Below are 23,016 nucleotides of genomic sequence, written 5' to 3'. Positions count from 1 at the left end.
TGCATACATTTACCTTTTATTTGAACTACAGTGAAACTGACATTTTAACTGAAATTGAATGAATTCTGCCCAGTTGCTGACCAAATCATGTCTAAAAGATGTTTTTTATGTTCCAGTCTAGGAAATCTTTTAAATTGGGGGTTCATTTTTCATATGCTGTTTCCATTTGTTTCCTAACTGTGTCTGTTGCATTGCTCTTGTCACATCTAAGCTTTATCATGTCTGAATTTTTCTAACATTGAATCTATGTTGTAAAAAAAATGTATGATGTGCTACAAATTTTATGCATAGTAAACTTAAGTTATAGCCTAAAAAAAAAAGAAAGAAAGAAAAACAGGTCAACAAAATAAAATTATTTTTTAAAAGTAGCTTTGTTGAGACAAATTTCATATACCATGTAGTTTACCCACTTAAAATGTACAATTCAGTGGTTTTAACAAAATAAAATTAAAAGAAAGAACAAGAAAAAAAGATCAATCTTTAATGAAAGTTCCAATATCTTTAATGGAACAGAATTCATCAATCACTTAAACAAATGAATGATCCTAATTTCAAAAATATGTCCAGTGATTTAAAACTGAACTACTGTACTCTGTGATCCATTGCATACATTTATTCATTTGATCCCAATATTTCGTTTGTGAAATAAAAGAGCAAATATTTTAAAATATCAACTTACCATATTTCATGAATATGTGGAAGACCCTGAAAAAGTTAAACATTTAAAGGACAAAGTTAAATACAGTTCTGGTTTGATTCTGAATGAAAAGACGGTGTTTATTTATTTATTTGGAGAGGGTCTCTCTATGTAGCCCAGGCTGGCCTCGAACTCTCAGCAATCCTCCTGCCTCAGCCTCCTGAGAGCTGGGATTGCAGGTGTGTGCCACCACGCCCAGCAAAACGTGGTGTTTAAAAATGCCGGTATGCGTATATAATGTTATAGAAACCATGAGCACGTTCAGATTCTCTCTGAGGTGCGAATCTTCATCCTGCAGCTTTTCCTACAAACGATTCTCTCTGCTCTTCTGTTCTGAAAGCTTCCTAGACAGTGTCCGTCCTGGACCAAACATGTGTGGATGTTCTCATTGTTGTGCATGGTGATCTCGAACCCAGGGCCTCCAGCGCTATAAGCGATGTGCCACAGAGCTGAACTGCACATTAAAATAGCTAAAAGCAGTTAACTGGTTGCCCTGCTCAACCGGAAGACAATACAGAAACAACACGGGTCTATAAAGTACTGCAGGTGTTTCAGAGTCCATTTAACTATTGAGTATTTAAAAATTCTGAAAATCAACGTCCAAAGCCTTTCTGCCTTCTGACAATCCAGCCAAAGCACATGCTTCCCTGCCATGAAACCCAGATTTATAATAAAAATAAAATTCAGCTTATGAAGCCAGTTCAGGGACTCCTTTGAGTCTTAGATGAAATCTTAGTTCTTAGGTTAAGAACTCCATCTAGGCCAGGGGTGGTGATCCATGCCTGTAATCTCAGCACTAAGGAGGCTGAGGCAGGAGGATTGCTGTGAGTTTGGGGCAGCCTGGCTGCATGATAGACACTGTCTCAAAAAAAAAAACCAACTATCTAGGCTAGATGTGGTTGGCATGCCTGTTATCCTAGAACATTCTGGGAGGCTGAGGCAGGGGCATCACAAATTCAAACTCAGCTTGGGCAATGGATCATGTCTCAAGATAAAAAATAACAAGGTTAGGGATGCAGCTCAGTGCAAAGGTCCTGGGCTCAACCTTCAGTACTGCAAAAACAAACAAAGAAGTCTAGTCTATAAATTTACATTATCTGCCTTTTTTTTCTCCCATACCAGGAATCAAACTCAGAATGCTGTGCTATCCCCAGTCCTCATTATCCACTTTCTTACCCTTTTAGATTTTGCTTCCGATAAACAATTATTACCTAGCACCATCCTGAGTTTGATTCCTGGTAGTGGAAAAAAAAACTATCATCACCTAGACCAGTACCTAAAATTCTTTTTAATTCTGTTTCTACAATGACACAACCAATCACAGGATAAGGAAGAGCACAGGGCATGGTGGGCCCAGAGCTACTTATTCCATTTAACAAATCCAGAGGGGCTTTACGCAAGAGCTGCAGAGGCCGGACGCACACCCTGTTGTATTGAATGCAGAGCCACACAACACACTGTCTACGCAGCAGCCTCCCGTCCAGCGAAAGAATCCAAGGAGGAAGCTGGGCACCCTCATGGGCTCCGGTCCCCGCCAGCATCGGCCTCAGTTTTGTTCCTTAGAAGCCACGACTCCCAGTGACATCTCCCCGGACACGAGAGCCCACGCCCAGGGTGCTGGACTTAAATAACACCCAAAGAGCCGCTCCTGGAGGGAACCGCCACGAAACAGACTCACTGCTCACACAAGTCGCAACTAAGAAAGAAAAAGCCCTTCGAACCCTGCTGACCCCTGGGGCTTCGTTCCCCTGGGGGCTGAGTCAGGCAGGCGAAGGAGCAGTCGCTGCCAGTCATGCTGGCAAACCCAAGCCACACTCTTACCAGGAAGCCGGAGGCCTCTCCAAGCTGTCTTCAAACCTGAGTCCCAGGCTGCAGCTCTGGCTGTCAGACCGGGCAGTGGGCAGCGCTATATCGCTGCTTTTGAGGAAGTGCTGCAGAAGGGGAATTTTTTTAAAAGCAACAGCGCTTTCCTAATTCCTCCTGCCTGATGCAGCCGGCCAGGGACGCTGGGGCTGCTATTCTGAAGAGGCATCCTCAGGACCACTCTGGAACCAGGCCCCTCGAAGACCAGGCTCCCCTGACCTGTCCGCCTCTGGTCCACCCTGTCACTTTCTCTAATTTGCGGGCCGCCTCTCCCAGCCCCGGCCCTGCAGCCTTCTGTCCTCCCAAGCCAGCCTTTGTCCCCTTTTTCCTCTGATCCAGGGGTGGAGGCCAGGGCCTCACACACGCCAGGCCAGCGGGTGACCATGATGGACGCACATCTTCAGCCCTTTCTTCCTTCTGAGGCAGGCCCTTCTTGAGTTGCCCAGGCTGGCCTCGAACTCACAGTGATCCTCCTGCCTCAGCCTCCTTAGCAGCAGCTGCCACAGTACCCAGTTAACCCTCTTAAGTCACAGTCTCACACCGCCAACCAATGACCGCCTTCCTTGCGTATCTTAAAGAATTTTCACGATGGGCCTTGGCTTTGGCCTTACTGCTTGCCAGGGAAGGTGGTGCACGCCTATATTCCCATCACTTGGGAGGCTGAGGCAGGAGGATCTCCCAGAGTTTGAGGCCAGGCAGGGCTATAGTGAGACCCTGTCTCAAAAAAAAAAACAAAACCAGCTGGAGAGGGAGTCCAGGCCCCGTCTCCCCTCTAGAGCAGCTCAGCTAGGAGCCCTAGCAGCCAGAACCCGCCCCGGGGTGCTGTCCCACGGGAAGCTGCAGGCTCGATCTCTTGCTCAGCTCAGCCCAAGATTATCAGGAAGGACTTGGCGGCTGTGGCTGTGGTAGAAAGTGTGGGGACCCCTCCTGCCACCCTGCGTACCTGTCCGTACCTGTCCATACCTGTCCATCGGAGCCCGATGTCCCACTCCCCACCAGTCGAGTCTCCTCCTCAGGAGCCTCTCCTGCACTCCGCTGCCCTTAAATAGGGGGCATGTGGCCGGGGCGAGGCCAGGGATTTGGGAAAGCCCAGTGGAGGGCGGAGGGCGGTGGCAGGTGCTGCCTCGGCCCATTGCCTCTGAGCCACCCTGGTCTCTGACAGTCAGCCTGGCCCAGCCAGCCTCTCTCTCGGAGCCAATTTGTTATGCAAATAGCATGGCCCAGCCCCCTTTGGAGATGCAGATGCAGACCCAAGAGCAGAAACCCTAATTGCAGATGTTCATTTGCTTCTCATCTACATAAACCCAGGGCCTACACCTTCCTTGAGACACCATATTTCATTTGGTTCATTTTTTCTTTAATCCATAGAAGTCTTTCTGAGCCTGATACTGGCTGCTGTCCTGAGACGGGCTGCAGCCCTGAACAAGTTCTAGTAAGAAGAATGCTTTTTTAAAAACTTAGCACAGCCAGTAGTGGTGGCACTGCCTGTGAGCCCAACACTCAGGAGGCTGAGGCAGGAGGATCACCGTGAGTTCCAGGCCAGCCTGAACGACATAGCGAGACCCTGTGTCACAAAACAAAACAAAACAAAACAACAGCAACAGCAAGACCCCTAACTGCCAGGCCGGTCCTGGCCCCGGGCTTCCTGTGCCGAGCCAGCTGCCCCTGCATTCTGGGGGTGCTAGAGAAGGCACTCAGCTCTGGCAGCCCCCATTGCACGCCCTGCCTGCAGCTGCCACAGGCTTGCTAATCATCGGGAGTGATTTTTTTTTTTTTTTTGGTACTGGGGATCAAACTCAGGTCCTTGCACTTTCGAGGCAGGCAATGGAACCACTGAGCTAAATCCCTGGCCCTGGTTTTGTTTTTTGAGATGGGCTTGCTATGTATCCCAGGCTGGCCTCAAACTCATGCTGATTCTCCTGCTTCCTTAGATCAGATTACAGGGATGCGCCTGTAATCCAGTAATCCTCCTGCCTCAGCCTCCCAAATAGCTGGAACTACAGGCATGCATGTGCCGCTTTGCCTGGCTTCAAAGTGGATTTACTAAACTAGCATTTCCCCAAGTGAGAGGTCCAGAACTTTATTCTGCAAGATTTCTTTTCTCCTGCAAGATGCTAATAAATGGGCCCTGAGAAGCTGGGTGTAGTGGCGCATGCCTGTAATTCCAGCACTAGGGAGGCTGAGGCAGGAGGATCTCTGCAAATTCAAGATCAGCATAGTGAATTTCAGGCCAGCCTGGAGTACATAGTGAGACCCTATCTCAAACAATAAACAAAAATCCCTGGGCCGGGATTTAGCTCAGTGGTTCCGCCACCTGCTTCACAAGTGCAAGGTCCTGAGTTCGATCCCCAGTACCAAAAAACCCCAAAAAATCCCCAAGAAGGTGTGGAGAGGAGGCCAGGGCTGCTGTCTAGAGCTCCAGGGAGCCGAGGGTCCACATTTGCAGAGGAGACTGGGCTTGTGGTGTTCTTAAGACTCAGATGTGGACAGGTTTGGGACAGTTTGAAAGATGATGCAATTGTCCTTGTAGCATTTCAGAGGTCAGAACTATTCCAAGCCTGGATGGTGGTGCATGCCTATGATCCCACCACTCTGGGAGGCCGAGGCAGGAGGGTCACAGGTTCAAGCCCAGCCCCGGCAATTTAACAAGCCTGGGAATCTGATGAAAGCCAGGGGTCCCTGGCCTAGGAGACAGCCCCTGCACACCACTTCTGCAGCTGCTGTGGGATTCCTGGCTGAGCAGACTGCCCTGGGTCTGAGGACCTCCCTCAGGGGAGGAGTGGGAGGAGCAGGCAGAGACCCCGAGCTCGGCCTCTGATCCAGAGGAGGCTGAGAGAAGCCTGGGTCTCAGAGGTCCCGCTCCACAGACTTTTGCAGAAGTTCCTTGTCCTCAGAGCACCGAGATTATTTTAGAAAATCTTAATCAACAGATGCGCTGGTGCCCGCGTCATAGGGTCTCAGGCTGCAGGTGGGGGCCGTGCCCCTCAGAATGAGGACTTGCAAGGAAGGGAGAGAGGCCAGGCCAAGCCCTCTCTAAACTTTTATTTCTTCGATCTCTTTCTTCGCTGTGATACTTGGGCTTGAGCTCAGGCCCTCAGCTGTAGCCCCAGCCCTTTTTATTTTGAGACAGGGTCTCGTTGAGTTGTCCAGACTGGCCTCAGACTTGTTAACCTCCCGCCTCAGCCTTCCAAGTCGCTGGGATCAGGGGTTCTCGCCAGCCTCCAGGAAGAAGTGGTTCTTAATCCTGGCAAGACAGCTGGGCATCTAATGAGCAAACAAGGGCATAAGCAGGCCAGGGAGAAGGTGAAAAGCTCCTGGCGGTGCCCCGAGGTAGCTCAGGTGTGAGGGGCCTGGAGGCCTTCAGCTCTGCGTTAGTAATTACAGTGTCACGGGTCACTGTGTGGCAGCACCCAATGGGTCTTGAATGACTCCTTGGCACTAGAAGCATCACCTGTACCTGTTGTATGTTGTGTCCAGTGAATGTCAGCCAGATCTAATTGGCTGTTGCTTTTTTTTCTTTTTGGTTTTTTGAGACAGGGTCTCACTGTGCAGCCCAGGCTGGTCTTGAACTCACTGTGATCCTCCTGCCTCAGCCAGTGTGGTGCTGGGATCACAGGCGTGCACCACCACACCCATCTCATGTCCCACATTCTTATGGGATTTTTATTTTGTGTGTGTGTGTGTCTGCATGTTCTATCAACTCCTAAAAGGGCAATCTTGCCAGGAGTGGTGGCACATGCCTGTAATTCCAGTATGCCGGAGGCTGAGGAGAATCGCCATGAGTTTGAGGTCAGCCTTGGTTATGTAGTGAGACCCTGCTCAAAAAACTAAAATAGCCAGGTGTGGTGGCACATGGGTGTAATCTCAGCTCTTGGGAGGCTGAGGCAGGAGGATTGATATGAGTTCAAGGCCAGCCTGGGCTGCATAGTGAGACCCTGTCTCAAACATTTTTATCACTACATGTTTGCAGAACCTAGATTACGCTCACTGAGGAGCTGGTAGTGTGCACGATACATCTTCATTCTTCTTTCTTCCGCTCCCCCCATTTCCCCCTCTTCCCATGTCTTGGTCCCTTTCCATTTGCACAAGATCCATCACCCTGGTCCTCTGACCTGTCTTTTATTTTGCTATTTAATTTATTTGTGTGTTGGGTTTCTCATATAAGAGGAACCAGGCCTGGGGATGTAGCTCAGCAGCACAGCACCTGCCTGGTGAGTGTGAGGTCCTGAGTTCGAATCCCCACACCCCCACCTCAAAAGTGCATCCATTTTTCTACAAATGACTCACATTTATCCTTCTTTATGGCACAGTAGTACTCCAATGTGTGAAAATACCACACTTTCTATATCCATTCATCTGTTGGTAGACACATAGGCTGCTTCCAAGATTCAGCTATTGTGAGTTGTGTTGCTAAAAACATTGGGTGTGCATGGATCACTGGAACACGATGACTTTAACCCTTTTCAGGGAGACGCCTAGAGGGGGAATATCTGGGTCAAATGGAATTTCTAGCTTTGGTTTTTTGAGGAATCTCCATAGTGATTTCCACAGTGGTTGCACCAGTCTGCACTCCCACCAACAGTGTGCAAGGCATTTTCTCCCACACCTTCACCAGGATTTGTTATCATTTGATTTCTGTTTGTTTGTTTGGTTTTTGAGACAAAGTCTCACTAAGTAGTCCAGGCAGGTCTTGAACTCATGGTGATCCTCCTGCCTCTGCCTCCCAAAAGCTGGGATTACAGGTGGGCACCGGGCATCACACGCCACTCCAACACTTCCGTCCTCTGCTCTCTTCTGCTCCGTTGACCTACGTGTTTGCGCTCGCACCGGACCCACGTGGTTTTTACCACCGTACGCGTTTAATAGAGCTTGAAATCCAGGATTGTGATGCCTCCCGCTCTGCTCCTGGTCCCAGAATCGCTTTTGTCATTCTGAGGCTCTTCCGGTTCCACATGAGGTTTATGGATGTTTTCTCCGGTTTTGTGAGGAAAGCTGTTGGTATTTGGATTGGGACTGCGTTAAATCCACACATCAGTTCCAGAAGCGCGGACACTGTGACCCCTGGTTCTGCCTGCCCAGGCACAGTGACAGCTTTGGGCTCCTTCCTCAGAGCACAGGAAAACCTTGGTTTGCAAGCACAATCCGTTCCGGAAACGCTTGTCATCCAAAGCACTTGCGTAGCAAATCGAATTTCCCCATAGGAAACAATAGAAACTCAGAAGGTTCGTTCCACAACCCCAAAATAGTCCTAAAAAAATTACGAAACAGTAATAGAACACAAGATAGTTAAAAATATAAAGAAAAATAGACAAATCAACTCGCACTCACCTTTGAGAACCTTCGTGGCTGGTGGGGAGGTTTGCTGTGCGGACGACTTTCACCTTCACTAACGGAATCACTGCTGTCTGATGGCTCAAGGGAATCTTTTTCTTCGGAGGCAAATTTAACTGAGCCAACGACCCTTGCTTTTGCCTCCTTTTGAGGATTTTGCAGAACTGTGACCACGCAGTGTGGTTAAACAGATCCATCGCTCGCACTGCTGCAGCCTTATTCGGGTGGTGCATTTCTACATGGTTTTGCACTGTTTCCCACATCTCGCACAGCTCCCTAATCTCATTTGAAGTGAGAGATTCTTCTGCCTTCGTCTCCTGCTCTGCGGACGAGATCTCCATAGCTATTGGGAGATGATCGCCGACAATCCCGGGGTGGGGGTGGGGAGGGGAGCGAGCCATCAGCTCAGTTGTGATTCTGTGCCTGTGACATTTGGCGTCCCCTACTACCTGTATTGCAAGATGTCGCCTGTTTATCAAGTTAACATTTACTAGACCCAGACATCATGCTGCACACCTGTAATCCCAGCACGCGGGAGGCTGAGGCAGGAGGGTCATCTTGAGTTCAAGGACAGCCTGAACTACATAGTGAGTTGTCTCAAAATATTACTAAATAAAAGAAGTATTAGAAATGTTTGCTCATCTTGCAGAACACTCATAGAGGAAGTTACTTGCAATTTAAGGTTTTACTGCAGGGTAGTTTGCATGGTAGAGGTCTTTTACTTCCTTCGATGGAGTAATCCCTAAGTACTTAATTTTTCTTAACACTTTGGGGAATGGTCTTGTTTTTCCCAATTTCTTTTTCGTGGTTTGACTTTATTATTATTATTATTATTAATTATTTTGGTTTTTCTAAAGACAAATCTCACTGTGAGGCTGGCATTGAACTCACTATGTATCCTAGGCTGGCCTTGAATCCACTGTGATCCTCCTGCCTCAGCCTCCCAAGTGTTGGGATTGCAGGTGTGCACCGCCACGCCCAGTGGTGGGTTGATTATTGGTGTTCAGGAAAGCTGTGGATATTTCTGGGTTGATTTTTCTAGCCTGATGGCATGTGGAATTTGGTGATTAGTTCTAGGAGTCTTCCAGTGGCAGCTTCACGGAGAGGACCGCATCATCTGCATCCAATTTCTTTCTCCTACCCGGTTGCTCTGACTAGTGTCTCAAGGGCTCTCTAAGGCAGGAGTGCTGAGAGCAGACATCCTTGTCTTGTTCTAGATTTTTGAGGGAGAGCTTTCAGTTTTTCCCCATTTAATAGGTGTTGGCAGTAGCTTTGTCATAAACAGCTTTTATCAAATTGAGCTAAGGTCCCTCTTTTGTTTTTGTTTTTTGAGACAGGTTCTCCCTAAGTAGGTCAGGCTGGGCTTGAACTCACAGTGATCCTCCTGCTTCAGGCTCCCGAGTGCAGGGATTTTTAAAATTTAAATTTCTTGGTACATTTTAGACATAATAATGACTGAGTGCTGGGACCATAGGCGTGTGCCACCACGCCCGCTGAGGTTCGGTGCTTCCATACCTACTCCCCTCAGGGTTTTTATAATGAATTGATGGTGGATTTTGTCCAAGACTTTTTTGTTTTGTTTTGTTGCCCTTTGTGGCAAGGTCTCACTATGCAGATCAGGGTGCCTTTGAGCTCAAGGTGATCCTCCTGCCTCAGCCTCCTGAAGTGCTGGGATTATAAGTATGTGCCACCACATCAGCTCTTATTTCTGCAAATTGGCTTTGTATGCCATTTATGCTACCATGTGATCTTTTATTAATTCCAATCAACCTTAGGTGGGTCTTCTTTGTACCCCCCGGCAGCTGTTAGATTCATTTTCCACGACCTGTAGTGGTTTTTAAGGTATCTCGCTGTCTGTGAGGCCAGCACCTGGAGGTTGAGGCAGGAGGATCGCCTGAGTTCGAACCCATTCTGGGCTACAGTGAGTTAAAGGGCAGCCTGAACTACATAGTGAGAACCTGTCTCAAAAGATAAAAAACAAAAAAAATAAAAATAAAAATAAAATAAAAAACAGGGGCCGGGGATGTAGCTCAGTGGCACAGTACCTGGCTGGCAAGGGTGAGGTCCTGAGTTCAGTTCCTGGTACCAAAAATAAATAAATAAATAAATAATAAAATAACCCCCCACAAAACAAAACAAGATATCTCTCAGCACAGGGCCACCTGCATCAGCCTTATCTCCCAGGTCTGATCTGACACTGTCCTCATGCTGATCACTTCTGCTGCCCAGACTTTCTTTTTCTTGGCTGGGTCTCACTGTGTAGCCCAGGCTGGCCTTGAACTCATGAAAATCCTCCTGTCTCACCCTCCGAAGTGCTAGGATCACAGGTGTGTACCACCAGACCCTACCCTATATCTTCAATAGAAGCTTTTATCTCTTGGGGTTTTGTTTGGCACCTTCTCATGCCTCTAATGCTGTGCTAAATGGGACTCTCATGTTTGTACTGTTTTGTCTAGCTCAGCTAGCTGTTTATTGTTAGTGTCCTCCGTGGGCTCCTGGTCATTTTGTGTAAGTCCAGTATCTGTTGAGTTGTATCATTTTGAGCTCACCAAACACCTTACTGATCTGTTATTTTTGTTGTCGTTTTTGTCTCTTCTTTTATCATTCCCTAAAATTCAGCTGTTTGGCTTTTGATTTCTTCCCCGTGGATGCTTCACAGACTGAGTTCAGGAAGTTGGGAGTTTTTAGAGGTATTTTGCTGCCTTGCTTTCTCGTGTTTCTGTTGTTCTCATTGTTTTTCTGATAACATAAAGACAAGCCGGACACTGGCAGGCAGTGGGAAACCAATGAATGGCAGCAGCTATGCCGCCAATGGCAGTCACAGAGAAGCCAGCGAGCATAATGCAGGGAGAGGTAGAGTGGACAGTCACACGCAGAGGAACACATGAGAGCCACAGCTGGACCGCCTGCCTCCACTGGAGACGCAAAATTATGAAAGAGACACAAGGACGACAGGCCGGAGACCGTACAGCAAGCATCGACTAAATACAACAGCTACCCCACCGTCAACCACGGAAAAGAACCCATCAGCAATAGCAGAGTTAATGAAATATGGAAAGATGAATTAACACAGCTTAGGATAATCCGAGTAAAGATGGAAGAGGTGGAAGGAAAAAGGAAAGAAGTAAAATTTGAGAAACAAAGAAAAGGAAGATGTGGAGGAAAGTGAGATAAAAGATCCTATTGTGGAGTAAAAGAGTTAATATAATTATATAGTAGTAACAGAAAAGAACACATAAGGAAAAGAAGGAAAAAGAAAAAACAGAGCCAAATAAAGGAAAAAGAAAAATGAAAAAATAAAAAAGAAGTATATAAGAAATAAGTACCCAAGTCCCCCCAAAATGAAGAAAAAGAAATAGGTAAAAAAAAAATCTTTTCTGGTTGTTTATTTTTGAGACAGGGCCTTGCTGTGTAGTTCAGGCTGACCTTGAACTTGTGGCAATCCTCCTGCCTCAGCCTCCCAAGTGCTGGGATTACAGGCCTACGTCACCATGCCCAGCAAGATTTTTTTCTTACTTTACTTCCAACTAGATTCATTTTTAAAGGGCAACAGTACCCACTGGGGATGGTGATACACACCTGTCATTTCAGCACTTGGGAGGCTGAGACAGGAGGATTGCCCCAAATTCAAGGCCACCCTGACCTACTCAAGGAGACTCTGTCTCAAAAAAAAAAAAAAAAAGGAAAGAAAAAGAAAATTTTGTCATGTATCATGTGATGAAAGTATCATGAGAGAATCTAATGCTCACAGATTAGCTGAGCTCACTTGGAGCTATTAATTGGTTGCCATTGTGTTGTATATCAAATTACAAAATTTCCAGCTGGGCGTGGTGGTCCACGCCTATAATCCCAGCGAGGATTGCCACAAGTTCAAGGTCAGCCTGAACTACATAGGGAGACCCGTCTCAGTCCCTCTCACACACACAAACCAAACAGCAAAGGTTGGGAAGGCCAGCCCCTGGACGCCTCTGGAGAGGCTGGCTGTTTCCGTGCTGGGGGGGGCGGGGGTTGTGCTGCCTCCCCCATGTGAAGTGGGTGCAGCTGGGACCTGCCCTGTGGAAAATCAGTTGTTTTCCAGTGTTGATGACTGAATGAACCCAGGACCTCGTGCGTGCTAGGCAAGCACTGTAGCACTGAGCTGCATCCACAGAGCTTTTTACAATTTTTGAGAGAAGTTCTTGCTAAGTTTCCCAGCCTGGCCTGAATTTGTGATCCTCCTCCAGCCTCCTGAGTATAGTAAATCCCCAATTTATGAACAAGTTTTGTTCCAGAAGAATGTTTGTAAGTCAGTTTGTTCGTAAGTCTGACAAAAGTCAGTCTTACATGCCTTTGACACAAATGTATATTGCTTCTTGGGGGGGTTGTTTTGCATTTTGTGACAGGGTCTCACTATGGAGCTCAGGCTGCCTTGAACTCACTATGTGGCCCAGGCTGACCTTGAACTTTGGGCAATCCTCCTGCCTCAGCCTCCCAGGGCTGGGATTACAGGCGTGGGCCACCACATCCAGCTGTAAATAGCTTTGCACTTCCTAGCCGTCTCCTCCATGTCATCACTGCTTTTTCCCTCCCTTCTGCACATCCGTGGCTCTGAATTGAGCACCGCATTACTGCACAGCTGTGACAGCACGTGAGCTACTTCCACGACTGGTTTGCATCTACGAATGTTTGTAAATAGGGATGTACTGTGGCGGGATTACAAGGCATGCACCTGTCAACTCTGACAGGAGTGTTTGTTCTGGCTTTAATGCCACGGCTGAGATGGTCAAAAAGTAAGAAGTGTGGTGACGACAGTGAAATGGAGATGAGGTGGCTCTGCGGGAATTCATCGCATGCCCGGAAGACTCTAAACTGGGGCCATTATTTAGGAGAATTATTTCGGAGAACTGCTGTTAGTAAAGTTGAGCACATGCATCCATTCTCAGGCGCATGCACAAGAGGAGCTTGTACACGAGACCAGGATGGATGTGCACAAAAGGCAGCGTTTCCATAAATGTGGGTGCAAGGGGGCATCTCGGGGTAATTTGAGCACATTTCTTTTGTTGTGCACTTTATTTCTATTACTATTATGCTTTTGTTTTGATTTTGTTGGTTTGTTTTTGAGACAGCGTCTTGCTCTGTAGCCCGGGCTGGCTTTGAACTTCTGGCGATCCTCCTGCCTCAGCCTCCCACGTGGGGTTACATGCGGGTGCCCCCATGCTGGGATCTATTATTATTATGTCATTATGCTGGTTGTTGCACACCTCACCATTATGTGGAACCAGCGGGAGTCCTGAGCCTGTTTTCCTCTGGCCACCAGCCCCAGCTGGGGTGAAGGGAGGCAGTGACTTGGAAGCCTGCTGCTTAGGCCCAGCCTAACCCGTGATCAGGTTTTGCTGCTGTCACTGCAGAAACCCCGCTACCCAGGACATTGGAATGGAAGCAGCCTTCGAAGTGCCCGGTGGCAAGTCCTGGAGACTCTGCCTAGGCTTGAACCTGGAACGCCTGGAGATTTGAAGTTGTCTCAGACTTACATTTGAGGCCACCATCATCAGTGATCCATCTGTGTCTAAGGGACAAAGAGGTCCCTTTTTCTTACATGTAATAATTGCACATATATTTATTATAATTTACAGATTAGTGAAGTTATAAGCACAAATAGAATTGTAGCTATAAAATTCCCACAAACTGGTTTGAAGAAGCCAGTTTAGAGTTTCTAGTTCTGTAACTTCACCTTCCTTAAATTGTAAAAAATAAAACCTAATTGCTTTGATTTCAATGTACAGAGACTAGGAGTCATGGAATCTCATCGCTCCAAAAGGCATGGGAAAGAGGCCGCTCTGCATGGGAGCCCCTGCCTCTGGGAGTCTCCTTCCCAGTCAGGGCCTCTGGTGGTCGGAAGCAAAGCTGAAGCTTCCGAAGCTGAGCCCAGCACCGGCATCCCCGTCCCTTCCAAATCTCAGCTGTTGTTTCAAATGTCAGAAATCCCAGAGCTCGTTCATTGCACCCATAACCCCAGTCTGGCTTTGAATTCAGCCAGTTTATCCCCAACTTGAACACAGTCATTGCTCTCCCCGGAAGTGACCTCTTTGACCCCACTAGTGAGAGCCATCAGCCCCCGCCCTTGGAAGCTGCTCATCTGCGTAACACTAACCCTAACCACGCCAGAGGAACTCGGACTCATGGCTGCCCCTGGCTTGTCACTTGTCGCCTGTCACTCACCGATGGGTCCTGACTGAGCCACATAGCTAAACCCTGTCTCAAAAAGAAAAGAAAAGAAAAGAAAGAACAGCGCCAGGTAAACCCGGAAGAGCTTGCTTGGTTGTTAACTGCGATGCACGATGCACCGGGTGACCCCTGTTTGCCTTTAATCTGCTCAACAACTTTCCCCTGGGTCAGCACCGTCCTTCCACCCCACCCTGCACAGTGAGAGAAACTGAGGCATGCAGCTTCTCAGGGTCAGTGTCTGGGAACTCCTCATCACACAGTGTCCTTTGGGAGCTCTGTCCTTCTTCACATTGCTGGGTCCTTCTTGGGAAACATCACAGTAACCGGAGGTAGCCGGGCCTGGAGGTGCACATCTGTAATCCCAGTGCTGGGGAGGCTGAGGCAGGAGGATCGCCAGTGCAAGGCCCACCTGGACCCTGTCTCAAAAGAACCGCTAAATAGCCAACTTGGTGATGATGCTGGGAGATCTTGGATTCCGGAACTTGAGAACAGTCAGCTTTGAGAAGCAGAGAAGAGGCCTCGCAGTGGCGTGAGCTGTACCCAGGGACTGCCAGTCGCCTACTCCAGCCCCTTCTTGGGAAACTTCCTCCTGCTGTGGATGAAGTTCTAGGAGCCCAGGATCCTTGGAAGGCTGCCTTTACCTGTTCCCATCCAACTCTGCTTATGTGGGGGTCAACCTCAACTCTGCCTAGCTACTATTTTATATCTTAGAAAAAAATAACCCGTCAGCCAGGCATGGTGGTGCACGCCTGTGATCTTAGTACTCAGGAGGCTGAGGCAGGAGGATCACCTTGAATTTGAAGCCAGCCTGGGCTACACAGTGAGAGCCTGTCTCAAAAACCCAAAAACAAATAAACAAAAAGCTAGCACCAATTGAAAATGTCCTGCGTGTCTCATAGTGTTCTAAGCATCTTCCGAATAGCCAATCATTTATTCTGCATCTCCCATCCTGGCCTACAAAAGAAGAAGTTTGCAAGTTGGATTTTCACCCCATTTCCAAAACCGTGGGCAGTGGGGGCCAGTAGGAAGCCAAGCAGGACCGAGAAGGTCCCTGCGGTCTTGTCCAGTTGGGGGCCTGCTGTGACGTCAGGCACGGTACATTTCCAACAAGTACAGAGAAGAAGTCTGAGTGTTTCCACCACCCAGTGTGAAGTTTGGGGAAGTAGTGGGTGGTACAAGCTCTGTCATCCTAGCACCTGGGAGGCTGAGGTTTTGGGTTTTTTTTTTTGTTTGGGGCAGGGTCTCACTTGATAGCCCAGGCTGGCCCGGAATTTAAGTGCTGTGATTACCGGTGTGCACCACACCGCCACGGCCAGTAAGGTGTTATTTCTTCTCTCTCTCTCTCTCTCTTTTTTGGTACTGGGGATCAAACTCAGGGCCTTGCACTTGCGAGGCAGGTGCTGGTACCACTGACCTAAATCCACTCCCAAGGTGTTATTTCTTATGCAGTTGGTGTTCTCTTCAGAAAGTCTTTATCTGTGCCCAGGGCTTCAAAAGCTTTACATATTTATCTTCCAGAGATTACATGTTTGTGTTTTAATATGTAGATCTTTGATCCATTTTGAATTTATTACCAAGTTGGAGATACCACCTAGGTTCAATCCTGTCAGTGCTGGTAGCCAGTGTTCCTAGCTCCCTTTGGTACAGAAGCTGTCCTTTCTCTCTCTCTTCTTCCTTCCTTCCTTCCTCCCTCCCTTCTCTCTCTTTCTTTGTTTCTTTCTCTCTCTCTTTCTTTCTTTCTCTCTCTCTTTCTATGTCTCTTTCTCTCTCTTTCTCTTCTGTCTCTCTCTTTCTTTCTCTCTTTCTCTCTCTCTTCTTCTCTTTCTTTCTTCTTTCTCCTTCCCTCCCTTCCTTCCTTCCTCCCTCCCTCCCTCCCTCCCTCCTTCTTTCTTTCTTTCTTTCTTTCTTTCTTTCTTTCTTTCTTTCTTTCTTTCTTTCTTTCTTTCTTTCTTTCTTTCTTTCTTTCTTTCTTTCTTGTCGTTCCTTTCCTTCTTTCTACCTGGGATCACACTCAGAACCTCACACTTGCCAGGCAGGCGCAGAGCCACTGAGCTACATCCCCGGCCCTCTTTTGTTTTTGAGACAGGGTCTCATTATGTAGTCCAGGTTGGTCTTGAATTTATGGTGATCATCCTGCCTCAGTGCTGGGATCACAGGCATGTGTCACCAGCTCAGCTGTGCTTTTGGCCCCTTTGTCAAAGAGTATATAAGTGAATGTATCTGGGGTTGCTTCTGCATTTTCCAGTTTTGGTTTTTGAGACAGGGTCTTGCTATGTAATCCAGGTTGGCCTTGAACTCACAGGGATCCTCCTGCCTCAGCCTCCTGAGTGCTGAGATTACGGGTGTGCACCACCATGCCAGGCTGTTCTGGGACATGGATATGCATATTTTTTGTTCGTATCATGTTGTTTGTATCACTGTAGCTCTGCGTATAACCTCAAATCAGGAATTGTGATGCTTCCTGCTTTGCTCCTGTTCCCCAGGATTGCTGTTGCTCATCTATATTCATATTCTTCTGCGTTCCTGTCATGAATGGATGTTGGATTTTGTCAAAGGCTTTTTCTGCATTTATTGAGATGATCAGGAGGTTTTTGCCCTTGCTTCTGATTAAGTGATGTATTCCATGCTTTGCTTTGCCTATGTCAAAGCCTACTTGCATCCCTGGGGTCAACTTGCCACGGTGCATGATCTTTTTATCGATTTGTTGAGGATTTTTGTCTCTATGTTCATTAAAGAAATTGGCCTTTAGTTTTCTTTTTTAATATTTATTTATTTATTTTGGCCTTTAGTTTTCTTTCTTTATTTACTTTTTTTTGGTACCAGGAATTGTCTGTTTTGTTTTTTTGTGTGTACTAGAAATTCAACTCAGGGCCTCATGCTTGACAAGCAGGTGCTGTGCCACTGAGCCACCTCTCAGCCTGTAGTTTTCTTTATTAGTTGAGTCCTGGTCTGGTTTTCAAATCAGGGCAATGCTGGCTCCAGGAAAGAGCTAGACAGAACTCCTTTCCTGGTTTCATTAGAGTTGAGGGTGAAGCATGAGATCCTCCCTGAAGTTCTTGCAGAATTCAGTGGCAGATTGACTGGGTCCTGGGCTTTTCTTAGTTGATAGGTTTAAAACAATGCTTTTAAAATTCTTGCCTCAATTTCATTGCCTGTTCTTGGATTATTCAGGGTTGCCATTATTTCTTCCTCCTCCTCCTCTTCCTCTCCTTCTCCTTCTCCTTCTTCTTTGACAGGGTCTCACTATGTAGCTCAGGCTGGCCTCGAACTCACTGGAATCCTCCTGCCTCAGCCTCCCGAGTGCTGAGATTACAGGTGAACACCGCCACACCTGGGCAGGGTTGCTATGTTTTCTTTGTTCATTTTTGGTATTTATGTGTGATATGGGGGGATAATGGAACTTCCAAAATGCTAGATGTCAGTTCATGTTCCCCAAAGTTGAAGAACGAATTCTAAGGAGCACAGAGGTTAAGAGTAGAAAAATGTGTTGGGGAACGGGAATGGGGAATGGGAACAGCTCCTGAGACAGGAGGAGAGCCACACAGGTTGCCAAGGAGCCCACTCCTCAAAGGAAGCTCTGCAGAGCAAAGTCACGTGGGGTGGGCAGCACGTGGGTGAGAGCTGTGATCAGCCAGAGAGGTTACAAGCAGTCGCTTAGGTAACAGTGACCCAACAGCAACGAGGGTGTGTGGGTGACATCCTTGACCTTGGGCCATGAGCTTCAGTTTTAGTCTTCTTAGTCTCAGTGGGTGGGAAAGGACGCCCACCCCCAGGGAGATGCCGGTCTATCTACAGGAAAGCCCAAGGGTGTGGCCAACAATCTCAAATTTCTGTCCATCCCTAGGGAAGCATGGAAATCTGGCCACTGTGACTTTAACCTTCTCCACATGTGCCTCCAGACACGGCTTCCATGTGTTCTCATGCACTGCATGATTTCAGGGCCCAGCCCTGTCTGACAGCCTATGATATTTCTACCTAACTTTGCTGCACCATATGTATTTAGAAGTCTATCAGTTTCTTCTGGATTTTCCAATTTATTGGACAACTGGTTTTTAAAGCAGTTACTAATAAGCATCTGAATTTAGTAGTATCCATTGTGAATTTGCCTTTTCGTTGTTGTTGTTTTGTTTTTGTTTTCTGTCTCGCTATGTAGCCCAGGCTGGCCTTGAACTCACGGTGATCCTCCTGCCTCAGCCTCTTGAGTGCTAGGATCATAGCTCATATCCAGCTGCCTTTCCTTATTTCTAGTTGCATTGATAGAGGTCTTTATTTCCTTCTTTTGCTAAGTTGGGCTGGAAGTTTTGCTATTTTGTTTGTTCTTTTGAAGAACTAGTTCTAAAAAAGAAAGAGAAAGAAAGAAAGACAGAAAGAGAGAGAGAGAAAGGAAGGAAGGAAGGAAGGAAGGAAGGAAGGAAGGAAGGAAGGAAGGAAAGGAATTAGGCGTGGGTACATGTCTGTGATCCCAGGGTTCAAAAAAAAAAAAAGAACCAGTTCTTTGATTCTTTTATTTTTTTAAATCTCAGTTTCTGCTCTGATCTTTATAATTTCCTTCTTTGTATTAGCACTGGATTTGGATTATTCTTGTTTTTCTAGGACCTTTAGTTGAATCATCCAATTATTTATTTGGGCTCACTCTGTTTTTCTTTTCTTTCTTTCTTGTTTTTTTTGTGTTTTTTTTCAGGCAGGGTCTCCCTTTGTAGTCCAGACTGGCCCTGAACTCACTATGCAGCCCAGGCTGGCCTTGAACTTTCAGAGATCCCTCTGCCTCAGCCTCCTGAGTGCTGGGATTACAGGTGTGTGCCACCATGCCTGGCTCTAGTTCACTTTTTTTTTTTGGTGCCAAAACCCTACTTTCATTGCACTTTGACCTAATAAAATGCGTGGGGTAATTGTGATTCTTTTGTATTTATTTAAGCCTGCTTTATGGGCTAGTTTGTGATGTGTTTTGGAGAAAGTTCTGAGTGCTACTGAGAAGAATGTGTATTCTGTTGTTCATGGGTGAAATAGTTTGTAGATGTCTGTCACGGCTGTGTCTAGATGTCCCCCAAAGCCACATGCATTCATAGGTGGGTCTTTTCAGGGAAGCCTGGGTCTTTTCAGGGAAGCCTGGGTCTAGGGTGTGTGAATGAGGATTAAGGGTATGTGATCACTACATTAGTCTGCTGCTTGGTGTAGCATGGTTCTGGCTGTGGATAATGGGAAGGCCCACCTGTGTTGGGTGGCACCAACCAATGGGCTTGTAGCCTGGATGGGATAAAAGAGAAAGGGAGGCTTGCTGCTTCCTGCCTCCTGCCCACCCTGTCCTGCCACGCTGCCCTGCCCTCAAGCCAGCCAGCTATGGACAGAACTCTCCAGAGACTGTGAGCTAAGATAACCTCTCCTCCCTAAACTTGTGGGTGTCGGGTATTTTGCATGAGCAATGAGAAAGGTGACTAAGATAGATTTTGGTACCAGAAATGGGGTCATTGGTGTGATGTTACCTGAACATGGGGTTCAGAAGCCTTTGTAACTGGCTTTTGGGAAGAGTTTGGAATGTTTGGAGATGCCAGCTGGAGAAGCGACCTTGGAGTGTTAAGGGTCAAGCTTGATGGGAGATTCTGGGCAGAGCCTAGAAGACCAGAATGCTGGTAGAAGTGTAGCTGGTAGAGAATGAGCTCAGAAGATTTCAGCTGGGAACAAGGACTGCATTGGCTGTTGGCTCTGGTAGAAAATTTTGTCTTCACTTTGCTCATTTCCAGACACATTGCCCGAGACTGAGATTAAAGGTGGTGGACTAATTAAGTTCATGGAACAAATTTCAAGGCAGTCCAGTGTTGAGGCAGTGGTACGGATACTGCTGGGGGCTTTTATCCAGCTCTAACTTGAGAATGAAGAGCAAATGGCCTAGCAGAATGATTTAAAAGGTTTTGAATTTGGTCAGAAAGGAAGCTCCAGTAAAGTTGTGGCCTGGAAAGATGGAGTGGAGAACTTGGGTGGTGAAAAGATTAGCACCCAAAAGCCAAAAACTTTGCAATGGGAGAAAAGAAAAGATGGCCTGAGGGCATCACAAGAAACAGCAGGACTCCAGCCTTTGCAGCCTCAGAGTTGCAAAGGTGAAAGATTTTGCTTTGAGATGGGAGTCCCAGAGCACCATGTTCCAGGATGGCAGAGCAAGGAATTTGTTCCTCAGGATTGAGTTCAGAGTGCTCAGCAGTCCAGAGCCAAGAGAGAAGGAAGCCCCCACAGGCAAGAGAGGAGGAAGCCTGGCTAGTGCTCAAGCTGGCGGCAGAACCTGGCATCATCCACATGGCACTGGTTTTAGGAGCATGCAGAATGCAAGAGTTGTGTGGTCAGGAAGGCTTCCACCCAGGCTTCAGAAGGAGGCCTGGGAGGCCAGGCAGCGTGCCCCTGAGTGGGCAGTGCGTGAAGCTGTGAGTGTGAAGCCGAAGGTGGAGTGGAGACCCCAGAAGGTTGGAGAAGCCAGGAATGTGGATCATCTGAGCAAAACTGCCAGGAGTAAGCAGAGCTGGCCCAAGAGAGAAGTCATGGGAGCTTCAATAACAGAAGTGCTATAGGGGTGGAGACCCCTCAAGCCCTTTGCAGTTCACATCTTGACATAAACCCAGGTGCTGGACATAGAGAACTAAGGGGTTTAATGTTTGCCCTGATGGATTTTAGTCTTGCTTTGGTCTCAATCCTTTTTATTCCCCTACTTGTACCTTTAGGAAAGGGAATGTTTGTCTTCTGCCATTATATGTGGGTAGTATTTAGCTTTCTTTTCATTTTTACAGGGGCTAGCAGCTAAGAGTTTGCCTTAAATTGCAGAAGTGAATTTGAATTTGGACTTTTCAGCAATGCTAAAACTGTTAGGATGTTGACAACTCTTAGAGATTGACTAAATGCCTTTTGCATAAAGTGATGCACTTGAGTCTTTTGGGGACCACAGCAGACTGTTACAGCTTGTGTCTAGATGTCCCCCCCAAAGCCTCATATGCTCAGAGGTGGGGCTTTTCAGAAGTGGCTGGATTTAGGGTGTGTGAATAGGGATTAAAGGTATGTGATAACTAAATTAATCTGCTGCTTGGTTTAGCATGGTTCTGGGTGTGGTTAATGGGAAGGCTCACTCTGGGTGTGGATGGCACCATCCAATAGGCTTGTAGCCTGGATGGCATAAAAGGGAAAGGGAGGCTTGCTGCTTCCTGCCCCCTGCCTGCACTGCTATGGACTGTTTCTCCTCTACTGTGCTGCCCTGGTTTGGTACCAGCCAACTATGGACTGAAACCTCTAGAAACTATGAGCTAAAATAAACCTTTCCTCCTCCTTTAACTTGTGGATGTTGGGTATTTTGTTTCAGTGTAGAGAAAGTAACCAAGACAAACTGTTCTGTCTTCTTGGTGAATTTTTCCCTTAACCAATATGTAATGACCTTCTTTGCTCTTCTGATTGGTTTTGGTTGGAAGTCCACCTTGTCTAAAAATAGGATAGCTACTTCTGCTTACTGTCAGGCTCATGTTGCACAGACTATTGCTTTCCATCCTTTGATTTTTAGTCTGTGGATTTGTTTTGGGATCAAATGTGTCTCTTGAATGCAGCACACCACTGGACTGGTTTTTGATCCAATCTGTCAAACTTTACTTTTCAACTGGGGAGTTGAGGCCATTCATAGTGGGAGTTATTACTGAGACTTGTTCCTATCATTGCATTATTCCTTTATTTTTCCCTGTTGCTTAATTGCTCACCTTGCTTGGTGTATTCATTCCACTAGACTTTTTGTCATCTTGGCTTCGTCATCTCTGTCTAGGATATCCTTGAGAATTTTTTGGGGAGTGCTGGTTTGGAGGTCATGAAAACCCCTTATTTTCCCATCACTTTTGAAAGGTAGTCTGGCAGGATATATGAGTCTGTGGTGGAAGTTGTTTTCTTTCCTTTTCCTTTTTTTGATACCAGGGATCGAACTCAGGACCTCATGCTTGCAAGGCAGGCGGTGGATCCACTAAGCTAAATCTCGGGCTGGAAGTTGTTTTCTTTCAGGGCTTGAAACACTTCATTCCAAGTTCTCCCAGCCTTATGTGATGAGAAGTCTGGTGTAATTCTAATGGCTCTACCTTTTGAAGCGATTTGTTGCTTTTCTCTAACAGCATTTAGGATTCTGTCCTTTCAGGATTGGGGCATTTGGAAGTTCTCTTCTGATCTTATTTATTTGGTGTTTTTTATGCCGTGCCTATCTTAAATTCTGTCCCTGTACTTGGCAAGTCTTCAGCTGTGGTTTCTATAAACAGGCTCTTCATGCCACTCACCATATTCTGATTTTTCACTGATTCCAGTTCACCTTTTCCCCTTCAATCCTAGTTGAGTCATCTTGCAGTGGTTGGATTCATTTTCCATGACAGCTCTCTCTCTTTTTTTCTTCTTTTGGGGCACTTCTGAGCACACGGTCACCTGCGTCAGCTCTGTCTTCTAGTTCTAACACTCTCTCCTCACACTGTCACCTCTGCTGCCCGTGTTACCAGTAGAATTTTTTACCTCCTGGATTTCTCTTTGGTACTTTGTCATGGACTCTAATTATTTGCCTACCTGTTATTCATGTCTCATATTGTTTTCTTTAGCTTAGCTAATTTCTTTATTTTTGTCTTCCTTAAGCTCACTGGTAATTTCATTTATTAAGTTCTCTGTTCAGTTACACCAGGAATCAGCTTGCTATGTGTCTTATTGATTGCTTTTATTTCTTCTTTTATCACTTCATTTAATTCTGCCATTTGGATTTTTATTTCCTCCTCATCAATGCCCCATGGACCAGCTTTTGGGGAGCCAGGGATTTCGGGAAGCATTTTGTTGCCTTGTTTTCTCATGTTTTTTTTCTTTCCCATTTTTTTCTTTTCTCTTCCTTTTTTTTTTTTTTTTTAAATACTGGGGATTTCACATCAAGCTACATCTCCAGCCCT

Source organism: Heterocephalus glaber, unplaced genomic scaffold, assembly GCF_053883595.1.
Source record: "Heterocephalus glaber isolate CG9 unplaced genomic scaffold, H.glaber_assembly_v1.0 deba00001572, whole genome shotgun sequence".
NCBI classification, from domain to species: domain Eukaryota; kingdom Metazoa; phylum Chordata; class Mammalia; order Rodentia; family Bathyergidae; genus Heterocephalus; species Heterocephalus glaber.
The sequence above is the reverse complement of the archived record's forward strand: the minus strand, read 5'-3'. Positions refer to the sequence as shown.